The following is a 12,616-nucleotide window of genomic DNA, read 5'->3' on the forward strand; positions in this document are numbered from 1 at the left end:
TTGAAGTGAATGGTTCCGCATACGGTCCGCAAAAAAAACGGAACGGAAGCGAAGGGAAAATACGTTTGTGTGCATGAGCCCTAAGACAGATAAAACAAGTCCTTACATATAACATTCAGGAATAGCTGCTAACTAGCAACTAAAGGGTGTATTAGCCCGATTTAACAGGCACTTGGGAGGGAAGCGTTACTTCCCAGCAATCGTCTGCTCGCTAGCGGAGATCTCCTGCTCAGTATAGGAAGGATCGATCATTATACCATCGCTCTGTCCTATACTGAATCGTTGTTTGCCGGCAGCAGATTGTGATTAGACACCATGATCTGCCGCCTGCAAACAATCATTTTTTTTAACCTGACAAAAGATTTGGATTGCCCCATGAGCGAACGAAGGCTGCGGTGTAAGGCGTCTTTCACATGAGCGTGACGGATTGGCTCCGGATGCGTTCAGGGTGCGTTCAGTGAAACTCGCACCATTTTGCAAGCAAGTTCATTCAGTTTTGTCTGTGATTGCGTTCAGTTGTCCCAGTTTTTTCCGCGCGGGAGCAATGCGTTTTGATGCGTTTTTCACACGCGTGATAAAAAACTGAAGGTTTACAAACCACATCTCTTAGCAACCATTAGTAAAAACGCATCGCACCCGCTTGTGGATGCAGTGCGTTTTTTCACGCAGCCCCATTCGCTTCTATGGGGCCAGGGTTGCGTGAAAAACGCTGAATTTAGAACATGCTGCGATTTTCACGCAACGCAGAAGTGATGCATGAAAAACAACGCTCATGTACACAGACCCATTGATAGGAATGGGTCAGGATTCAGTGCTGGTGCAATGCGTTCACATCACGCATTGCACCCGTGCGGAAAACTCGACTTAGGCCCCTTTCACACGGGCGAGAATTCCGCGCATGAGGTGAACGCATCGCACCCGCACTGAATCCGGACCCATTCACTTCAATGGGGCTGTTCAAATGAGCAGTGATTTTATTTTTTTTTTTCACGCAACGCAGGCCCCAAAGAAATGAATGGGGATGCGTGAAAAACGCATAGCATCCGCAAGCAAGTGCGTATGCAATGCGATTTTCACGCATAGTTGCTAGGAGATGATGTTAGTAATTGATAAAAGTCAATTTACTGTATTATTTTCCTTATAACATGGTTATAAGAGAAAATAATAGCATTCTTAATACAGAATGCTTACTAAAATGTGGCTTGAAGGGTTAAGAAATGGAAAAAAAAACTCACTCACCTCATCCACTTGATCGTGCAGATGGCATCGTCTTCTTGCTTCTTCTTTCAGGACCTGCAAAAGGACCTTTTGATGACGTGATCGCGCTCACCACGTGGTGACATCGGCGCAGGTCCTGCTGAATGAACATAGAAGGATCTTCATTCAGCAGGACCTGCGCTTACCACGTGGTGAGCGTGATTACGTCATCAAAGGTCCTTTTGCAGGTCCTGAAAGAAGACGATGCTGGCTGCGCGAACAAGTGGATAAGGTGATCTAATTATTTTATTTTTAACCCCTCAATCCACATTTTAGTAAGCATTCTGTATTAAGAATGCTATTATTTTCCTTTATAATCATGTTATAAGGGAAAATAATAAAATGAATAAAACACCGAACCCAAACCCGAACTTCAGTGAAGAAGTCTGGTTTCGGGTCTGGGTACCACATTCAGTTTTTTTTCACGCACGTGCAAAAACGCATTGCACCCGCGTGGAAAAAACTGAACATCGGAACGCAATCGCAGTCAAAGCTGACTGAAATTGCGTGCCTACTCGCGCGGTTTTCCCGCAATGCACACGCGACGCATCCGGAGCAAATCCGGAAACGGCCGTGTGAAATAGGCCTTACACTGCCAGGTGATCGGTAAAAGGTGTCACTACAAACACTTGTTAGCGATCCGCAGGTGTAATACACCCTTTAGGCCTCTTTTACACGAGCGTGACGGATTGGTTCAGTGAAACTCGCACCATTTTGCAAGCAAGTTCAGTCCGTTTTGTCCGCGATTGCGTTCAGTTTTTTCTGTGCGGGTGCAGTGCGTTTTGATGCATTTTTCCCAGTGCGGGTGCTATGCGTTCACGTCACGCATTGCACCTGCACGGAAAACTCGCTCGATGTGAAAGGGGCCTTATGCAGCTGTTTTACCAGAGAAGTGGCCTTGATTGGATCTGAAAATATTGTATCCTGAGGGAGCCACATTATGTTTTACTTTTTTTTTTTTTAAGCGAGGCGTAGTCCTTTGATAATCTACCTAGATTTTATGTTAACCCTCCCTCTGGATGCAGGCAGCAGTGTAAAGAATGAGGGGCTAAATTTGGGTTGCCATGGTGACATCCATGGGCTTCTATAACTGTTTTTGTTTACTTGTTAGAAAGAAACCACCTCTCCATCCAAATGCCAAAAATGTAACTTGTTTGTAAATGTAGCGCAGGCTAAGGCTAGTTTCACACTTGCGGCAGGACGGATCCGACATGCTGTTTACCATGTCGGATCCGTCCTGTGGCTGTTCGCCGTGCCCCCGCTCCGTCCCCATTGACTATAATGGGGATGGGGGCGGTGCTCCGGCGCAGCACGGCGGTGCACGGAGAAAGCCGCCGGACTAAAAAACCTGACATGCAGTAATTTTAGTCCGGCGGCCTTAAGCCGTGCACCGCCGTGCTGCGCCGGAGCTCCGCCCCCATCCCCATTATAGTCAATGGGGACGGAGCGGCGGCCCGGGGGCACGGCGAAACAGCCGCAGGACGGATCCGACATGGTGAACAGCCTGTCGGATCCGTCCTGCCGCAAGTGTGAAAATACCCTAAGGGGAGATTGTCTGCCCCCTGTATACATATATCCAGTCATTCCATCGATGTGAATGGGGCTGTATGTGCCGCAGGCCTCCCTGCAACCCCCATTCACATGAATGGCGCAGTCCCAGAAATTTTGGCAAAAAATCTGCTGCATGTGAATTCAGCCTAAAGAGATGCCGTATTCCAGCTGCAGAGAAATGTTCCTTCCCTGTAAGGCCTTATTCACATGGAGTGTTTGGCCAGTGATTGTGAACCAGGAGTGGAGGTTACACAGAGAGAAGGTGAAATGGAAAGTTTTGGGGCTGCTCTGTCTTTAGACCCCATCCGAGGCTTGGGTCCGCATCCGAGCCGTGCTCCTTGCGGCTCGTATTCAGACCCATTCACTTCAGTGGGGCCGCAAAAGATGCGGACAGATTCGTACCTCCATTCCACGCCCAGCAAAAAAATAAAATAAGAATATGTCCTCTTTTTGTCCGTGTCACTGACGAGGATAGGACTGGTCTATTGAGAGCCAGACTTTCCGTTCCGCAAAATGCAGAACGCACGCCGCCGGTATCCGTGTTTTGCAGATCCACTGAAGTGGACCGCATAACACGGTACAGCCGTGTGCATGTGGCCTTAGGCCTAAGTAGCGAGGGTTATGTCCGTGGAGGATCTCCGATTGTTTCTGTGTTCAGGTTTTGTACATTTTTTTTGGGGGTGTTTTAAAATAAAGAAGTTTATTTTTCATTAAACCTGACTTGTCCGATTTGATATTGATGAAATACTCACCTAAAGAATTATTAGGAACACCTGTTCTATTTCTCATTAATGCAATTATCAAGTCAACCAATCACATGGCAGTTGCTTCAATGCATTTAGGGGGGTGCTCCTGGTCAAGACAATCTCCTGAACTCCAAACTGAATCTCAGAATGGGAAAGAAAGGTGATTTAAGCAATTTTGAGCGTGGCATGGTTGTTGGTGCCAGACGGGCCGGTCTGAGTATTTGCTCAGTTACTGGGATTTTCACGCACAACCATTTCTAGGGTTTACAAAGAATGGTGTGAAAAGGGAAAAACATCCAGTATGCGGCAGTCCTGTGGGCAAAAATGCCTTGTGGATGCTAGAGGTCAGAGGAGAATGGGCCGACTGATTCAAGCTGATAGAAGAGCAGCGTTGACTGAAATAACCACTCGTTACAACCGAGGTATGCAGCAAAGCATTTGTGAAGCCACAACACGCACAACCTTGAGGCGGATGGGCTACAACAGCAGAAGACCCCACCGGGTACCACTCATCTCCACTACAAATAGGAAAAAGAGGCTACAATTTGCACGAGCTCACCAAAATTGGACTGTTGAAGACTGGAAAAATGTTGCCTCGTCTGATGAGTCTCGATTTCTGTTGAGACATTCAAATGGTAGAGTCCGAATTTGGCGTAAACAGAATGAGAACATGTATCCATCCTCTGATGGCTACTTCCAGCAGGATAATGCACCATGTCACAAAGCTCGAATCATTTCAAATTGGTTTCTTGAACATGACAATGAGTTCACTGTACTAAAATGGCCCCCACAGTCACCAGATCTCAACCCAATAGAGCATCTTTGGGATGTGGTGGAACGGGAGCTTCGTGCCCTGGATGTGCATCCCTCAAATCTCCATCAACTGCAAGATGTTATCCTATCAATATGGGCCAACATTTCTAAAGAATGCTATCAGCACCTTGTGGAATCAATGCCACGTAGAATTAAGGCAGTTCTGAAGGCAAAAGGGGGTCCAACACCGTATTAGTATGGTGTTCCTAATAATTCTTTAGGTGAGTGTATATGATAGTAACTCACCTGCCAGGCACTTTTATCGGAAACATGGCGGCTACATCACTGAGGTCTCTTTCACACATCCAGGGGTGGACTGGCCATAGACCCTACAGGGAAATTCCCTGGTGGGCTAATGCCCAGGGGGCCGCCCGAACCCTCATCACGGCCGCCGGCCAGATACATAACAATCTGATGCTTTCATCAGACCCTTACTGGATGCCCCATGACCAGCAGCCGCTCGTCCTCTGTATAGTGATAGGGCAGTATTTGGTGCTGCACTAAGGTATTACTGACCCTGCCCATTTCTTTGTTGCCCCTGCCTCCTTGTATTGCCCTGCCTTCTGTCAATTTATGCTCACTACAACATGGGGCCACTTCCAGGGCCACTTTGTTTTCAGTGCACCCCTGCACCATCAGTGAATCACGTGACGGATGTGTGCTAACTGTGGTCTTCATGTGCCGCTCACATATCCAGGGCCATCTTTGCCGCAGGGCAAAAGGGGCAGCTTCCCCGGGCCCAGTTGCTCCTGGGGGCCCAAGGGAGCACCGTTTCCCGACTCCCAGTCCCATCCCATTCTGATTCGCACTATGTGCAGCGCCAGCAGCAGTCTTCAGAACAACTTACAAGCGCTGCTTAGCAAGCATGTCGGCGCCCCCCGCCGTCACGTGGTAAAAGGGGGTGTATGTGTGACTCGCTCACCGCAGCCTAGTAAAGGGCGCCACGGCGGAGCCACCAGGCCAGCAGCAGGGAGTCCAGGGACTAAGTCTCCGCCTCCGGTCCGGAGCGAAAGGGATTGGGTGGTGAGTCACTCGCGGCCTCACGTGACCAGACCAAGGCACCAGTGACTCACTCACCTAGTACCTACCTTACACAGCCAGACCTGAGACCTGCCGCGCCAGGAGGGGAGGAGGTAGGTAAAGCAAAAAGCAGCACACATATTGATTTTATTTTATATTAGAAATTTAGGCCGGTCAGTCGGTCAGGTCACCACGAATTAATAATTAACCCCAGATGATCAGATCCATTCATAAATTAGTGGGGGATAGAGACAGACGGCCCCAGGAGACATAAGGGGTTGGGTTCTCTCTGTCTGTGGTCTGGGGCCCCACCACCGGCCACATTTACTAATCTTTGCTCAGGGTCAGGGGGGCCCTCATGGTGTGGACTGGACTGGACTCATTTTCACGAAGGAAGAATAGTTTAACCATTTATGTGCAAAAGAGAAAATAAGAAGTCGGCTCCAATCAGATATCAATCTGCACATAGACCAAGACTCTTGGTCTTTGTGCAGATATCTGATTGGAGCTGACTTAGTGACTTCTTTTTTTCTCTTTTGCACATAAACGGTTAAACTATATTCCTTAGTAAAAAATGACCACTCCACACCACACCATGAGGGCCCCCTGAGCAAAGGATGACACCAGCCATAGCAACGCCACTGCCTCTATCTGTAAGTCGCCGGAGTGCACGGCAGGCAGTGGAACTGTGAACTGTCTGAACTCTGAACGGCTGTACAGTCAGTAGTGGCATGTGACACGTGGCAATAATAATGTGTCTGCTGGCCTGCAGCCTGGTAAAGACCTGTGTCATGTCATGTGTGATGTGCATCCCAATTATGCCATACAAACGTGTGCAGATACTGGTCCTGTACTCCTGTGAGGCTGCAAGGCAGGGGTGTGGTGTGGACCACTCCTGAGACTGCATTGTGCTTAGGCCTCATGCACACGGCTGTTGTTTGGGTCCGCATCCGTTGCTCCGTTCCGTGGCCCCGCCAAAAAAATAGAACATGTCCTATTCTTGTCCGTTTTGCGGACAAGAATAGGCATGTCTACAATGGGCCGCCCTTTCTGTTATGCAAATTGCGAAAGGCACACGGACAGCTTCCGTTTTTTGCGGATCCGTAGTTTACTCTACGAGGTGTGTGGATTATTATTTTTTGTGTGTGTTGTGGTGGAGGGTGTAATTGCATGCTAGGTTGTGTGAAGGCGGGATCCAGGGGGCCCAAGTAAATTCTTGCCCAGGGTCCAATCAATATTAAAGACGGCTCTGCACATATCCATTCACTTTTTAATGTGTGTTCTCACATCAGTGGTTTTCTATTTTTGACGCAAATAGGGGGTCATTTACAAAAAAACTGCTTTTTACACCGGTCTTTTACTCCCCCATTTTTCCGGCGGAAGATGCACCTTCAGCAGTCCATGCGCCTGGTGGTAAAGGTAGACCAACCTCTGGCCTTCACATGTACATGTACACTTTATTTCCCTGGGGTAAATGTGTCCGGGCCGAAGTCCCAGCCCCCGCCACACTCCTATGTGTCCAACGTGGCGATAAAATGCCTGTGAATTCAAAAAGTCACAAAATGGGGGTTGTTCTTTAATATTTTTTTGCCAAAAACATGTTTGTAAATGACCCCCCCCCCCCCCCCCCTCCAATGCTTTCACCCAATGAAGAAGTGTTTTCTTATTTACCAGCACCTTTGCACACAAAGGTTATCACGATCATCCATAATAATCGCCTTGTGTAAAGAGTCCTTGAGTTTGCACCACCTATCGGATTAATAAATCTAACCCCAATGGGAGGTAGATTCAGTGCCTTCCAAGTGGATTTTGGTGGAGAAAATGTGCCAAAAGCAAGAAAATAGCAGAACACAATAGAAGCTATTAGAAAAGCAAAGTCCTTTGTTCTGCCAGGCTTCTCACGGTGCAGTCTGTCTTGAAGAAATTCTTTCTTTGATTTCTTTGCATTAATGCACCAAATCCAGACCTAAAACCATGTGTTACTTGTGTTTTTGGCGCGGATTTGCTGCAGATCTCGCCCTCGCATTGCAAAGAGTGAAATCTGCACAAAGAATTGCCACGCTGCAGATTTCAAAATTGGCATGGCGGGTCAATCTCTGCACAGAGCAAAAAAGCAAAGTGTACACGAGATTTATCTAATCTCATACACTTTGCTGCTTCTGTATTGCACTGCGGGTTTTTTGCATTTGAATCTGTGGAGAAAAAAAGGACACACGTAGTCCGCGATGTTTGCAGGTAGCTAGGCGCAGGTCCGCACAGGATGTGTTTTGGTGCAGTGTTACATGCGGATTTCACCCTCCTCTTTGCAAATGGTAAAATCTGCTGCGACAATCTGCAACATAAATTCACATATGGTGGATTCAAAATCACCACCGCATGTCTTGTGCAGATTCCCTTGAGGAAATGTTCCTTGGCATGCGGATGAGATTTTTAAAAATCCCAGTGAGTTTTTTCTGGTACTGTGTATTTACTGCATAGTTTTGGCGTGTCACTTCTCTGCGGAAAATCCAAAGGATATGCGCCACGTGTGGCCATAAATTTAGGGGGATTTATCATTTGGTGTCAGTTTTAAGTCTGTCTTTGCTTTGTGAGGTTGCACAGTATTAATATATGTGGCACAAGTGCAATGTGGTGTACGTCTATGACGAGGGGGTTGCCTGGTGTGGAGATGCAACTAGTCGCACATCATAAATGAGACTTAAAGGGTTTCTAATCTGAAATCTTGACCTACTTTTCACTCCACTTCTAAGGCCCCATTTCACATGAGCGAGTTTTCCGCGCCGGTGCGATGTGTGAAGTGAACGCATAACACCCGCACTGAATCCTGACCCTTCATTTCAATGGGGCTGTGTATTTGAGCGTTTTTTTTTTTCACGCATCAGTTCTGCGTTGTGTGAGAATCGCAGCATGTTCTATATTCTGCATTTTTCACGCAGCCCTAACCCCATGGAAGTGAATGGGGCTTCAGTGAGAAACGTAGTCCGGATGCCGTCCGGGTGCAATGTGTTTTTCACTGATGATTGCTAGAAGATATTGTTTGTAAACCTTCAGGGTTTTTTTTTCACGTGTGTAAAAACAACGCATCAAAACTGATTGCACCTGCGAGGCCCGCCAAATGTTGCACGCCGGTATCACTTGCGACATTTTTATGCCACAAAACTGGCGTTGTAGATTTGCCCCCCTTACTGTTTATGTAAAGCTCATTCAGACGGCTGTGATGTGTCTGTATTACAGATGCTGGACGGCTAGCAGCGCACATGGATCTATTGCGGCTGTAATAGGGACACTGAAATGGAATGAATGAAATAATAGACTCTGTCGTCTTCTGCAAATACTTGCCCTGTGGATATGATTTTTATGACTAAAGTTCCCAGACAGGTTTATCGCGGTGGTCCTGACCTGGACAGGGTAGAGATACAGCAGCTGAAATTCCTCTGAAATGTAGTCTTATTATATCAGCGGATATTATGGGCATGATGCTTCCGGATACAACAGAGATGAATACGGGAAGGTTTTATATTTGTGAAAAAGCTCCAGTGCAGAGTTTACAGACTGACGGCTTCTCACTTTGATCCTGGCTGCAGTCGTTTTTATCGTTTATGTACCAAAAGATGATGTAGCCCCAGGGGCGTAGCTATAGGGGGTGGGGAGGTAGCAGTCGCTACCGGGCCCAGGAGCCTGAGGGGCCCAAAGACCCTTGTGCCACATAAGACACTGGCATTATAGAAAGTGCATGGTGGTCAATTTACACCTCTGACTGGAGGGAAGGGGTTAGGTTAAGAATTTGGCATGAGGGGCTGCCCTTTCAATGTTTTCTTCAGGCAGCAGGAAGGCTATCTGCTCCTCGGCCCCTTGCCAACAAGCACTGAGGGACGGGGGCCCAAGCTGAACTGTTGCATCAGGGCCCATGAGCTTTTAGCTACGCCCCTGTGTAGCCCCCCTTATCATGAAAAGCCACAAGTGCAAATCCTGTAGACAGTATTTCCACCCATAGTAGTCAATGAAATTACAGCTCATTCATGGTGTATACATCAAACCTATCCAGAGGGCTTCATTCAAAAGGGGTTTGTATAGGAAAATGCTGCAAAAAGAGTATTCTGCACAATAATATACGTTTTGTTACAGCTGGATTCAGTGGACGACATATGCCATTGTACATAAGACGGTGCCTTCAGGTATAGGTGGGGACATCTTCCTGATGAATGCTGTGCGCCCATACGCTTTCAACAGCTGACAGCCGAACTCTCCATAGAGTGTATGTATGGGGAGAAAGGAGAAAGCCGCTGCCAGACACGTCGTCAAAAGGATTAGATGTAGAAATTCAATGCACCCCATCCTTCTCGCCCCCAACATCAATTGTAGGGGAGAGTTGGGAGCTCCCCATACACATTATATGGTCGGCCGATTGTGCCAGGCTCCGCCGACAGTAGTCTAACATATCTGGGGCCTTTAGGCTCTGGGCACATCCACGCAGGAAGGATATTAGTGTGGTATATAATATATACTATGGTTTGTACCATGCTGGTTTACACATTCTATATATTTTTTTATAGTAGTATATAATATCTACTGCAGTCAGACTCAATGGGGGTGATTTTTCAGTGCAATGCCCCCCCTTATTTCATCTGTCTGATAAGAGGAGTTGTCACTTATGTCCTGTGCTGTAGGATTGGTCTCCATGACCTGTGTGTAATGCAATCAACTGTTTCACAAGCTCTTTTTCCATCTTTATACCCCTGGTAATACAGACAGAACAGATCCCCGACCTCAGCAAACCTCATAATCCTTACTGGCAGCTGCAATTTCAATATCCCTGTAAGGAACTAGGGCAAGAACAGAGAGGAGGAGAAGCCGCGCCACAATCCTCCCCGATCTTCCGTTTCATCTGGGAGGAAAGAATATTTGCAGGATTTTTTAATATGCTAAAAATCTGACTGAGACCATTTTATTTCAGTGACGCCATCTGCAGCCTGCACAGTTCTGGTTGGATCACCCTTGGGCATGGTGGCACAGGTTGTATACATCGTGGATTTGGATCAGGGTTAGTGCATGCAGAAAATCCATGTAATTCAGTAACCACAAACTGGATACGTTTTAAAAAATCTCATCCACGTGCAGCAGAAAATTTCTGTAACATAATCCGCACATGAGTTGATTTAGCTATTTATTTTGTTGGTTTTGTACCAAATTTGCTGTTTTTTTACTATGAATTTGCCAATGATATCCTCACCATCTGCTGCAGATTCCAGGAATTTACGATGGCTTTTTTTTTTTTTTTGCTGCGGAAAATACTTTAAGGGGTTTAATCATATCGTTCACCAATTGCATCTGCATCTTTAGGCCTCCTGCACACGGCAGTTTTTTTTTCCCGTTTACTGGCCGTTTTTTGCATTCCGTATACGGTCCGTATACGAAACCATTCATTTCAATGGTTCCGCAAAAAAACGGAATGTACTCCGTATGCATTCCATTTCCGTTTTTCCGTTCCGTCTTAACATAGAACATGTCCTATTATTGCCCGCAAATCACGTTCCGTTGCTCCATTCAAGTCAATGGGTCCGCAAAAAAAACGGAACACATACGGAAATGCATCCGTATGTCTTCTGTTTCCGTTCCGTTTTTTGCTGAACCATCTATTGAAAATGTTATGCCCAGCCCAATTTTATCTATGTAATTACTGTATACTGTATATGCCATACGGAAAAACGGAACGGAAAAACGGAACAAAAATGGAAACGGAACAGATCCGTGTAAAACGGACCGCAAAACATCGTGTGCAATAGGCCTTAAAGGGATTTTCCGGAATTTTAGTATTGATAACCTATCGTATCCTCAGGATAGGTCATCAATATCAGATGGGTGGGGGTCCTACACCCAGCACCTCCGCCGATCAGCAGGTTGAAGGGAAGGTCATGCTTCATGTGAGCGCTGCCTTCCCTCCATTGTTTACCTGCTCGCTATTGACATCACCGTGGTGAGCAGTTTGCTGCTCCATTCGCTTCTATGGAACGGCTCTGTAGTATACACTTATATAGAAATGAGCCATCCCATTGAAATGAATGGGACGGCTTGTAATTACACTGCTCACCGCTGGTAAACAGGGGAAGGCTGCGCTCGCACAGAACGCGGCCTTCTCTTCAAACAGCTGATCAGTGGGGGTGCCGGACCCCCACCGATCTGATATTGATGACCTATCCTGAGGATCAGTCATCAATATTCAAATGCAGGCAAACCCCGACTAGGGCTACACTATGACGTGCATGGCTTGTCTCCAACTTGCTGTCCTACCACTATTTTAGAACTGATTTGGCTGTAAAAATAGTCAAGTCTCAGGCGACTCAAGTGTCGGACGTGACTTACATTGAAGACAATGGAGTAACAGTCGTGTGTGACCCGCGATACACAATCCACCAGATCTGGATTTTTTGCGACTGTCGCATGTCGCACGGTGACACCAGGGACAATCACTAGATCCAATGTTGCGTACATTTCTTGTTGTGTGACACATGTCGCTGTGTAGCCCTAGCTTAAGGGCTTGGTCTAAAACAGGGATGGCCAACCTGTGGCTCTCCAGCTGTTGTAAAACTACAACTCCCACCATGCCCTGCTGTAGGCTGATAGCTATAGGCAGTCTGGGCATGCTGGGAGTTGTAGTTTTGCAACCGCTGGAGAGCCTCAGGTTGGCCATCCCTGGTCTAAAACCTGCTACTCCCATGCCATGCTGGGAGTTGTAGTTTCACAACATTTGGAAAGCCATAGATTTCAGGGCACTGATTTAGTGATTTGCTTTATCAAACAAGAAGAGGTAGGTAGCAGATACTTTTATCACAGTGGTCTCCAACTGGTGGCCCTCCAGCTATTACTACAACTCCTATCAGGATGGAGACCACTGCCCTATCTGCATAGGTTAAATGAGATGTTCTGTCATGATTACATCATGTTGTACACTCTGATGTCCACCATGGGGCGCTATAACTCCACACGGAAGGAAGAACTAGCAAGAGCTTACACTTACTAATGACCCATCACATCTGATCTGTGACCCGCATGAAATGCGCTAGTAATAGCCCAGCTCTCATCAGCTCATCACAATATCGTATTAACTGCAGAGTGAAGACTTCATCATGACATTTGTAATGCTGGGGTTGCATCATGTGGTATGGGGCCCTAGTCTTCACCATGTAGGTTGTATATGTAACATTCTTTTAATCTGGCATCCACTTATCCAG

Source organism: Bufo bufo, chromosome 10 (assembly GCF_905171765.1).
Source record: "Bufo bufo chromosome 10, aBufBuf1.1, whole genome shotgun sequence".
Classification (NCBI taxonomy): domain Eukaryota; kingdom Metazoa; phylum Chordata; class Amphibia; order Anura; family Bufonidae; genus Bufo; species Bufo bufo.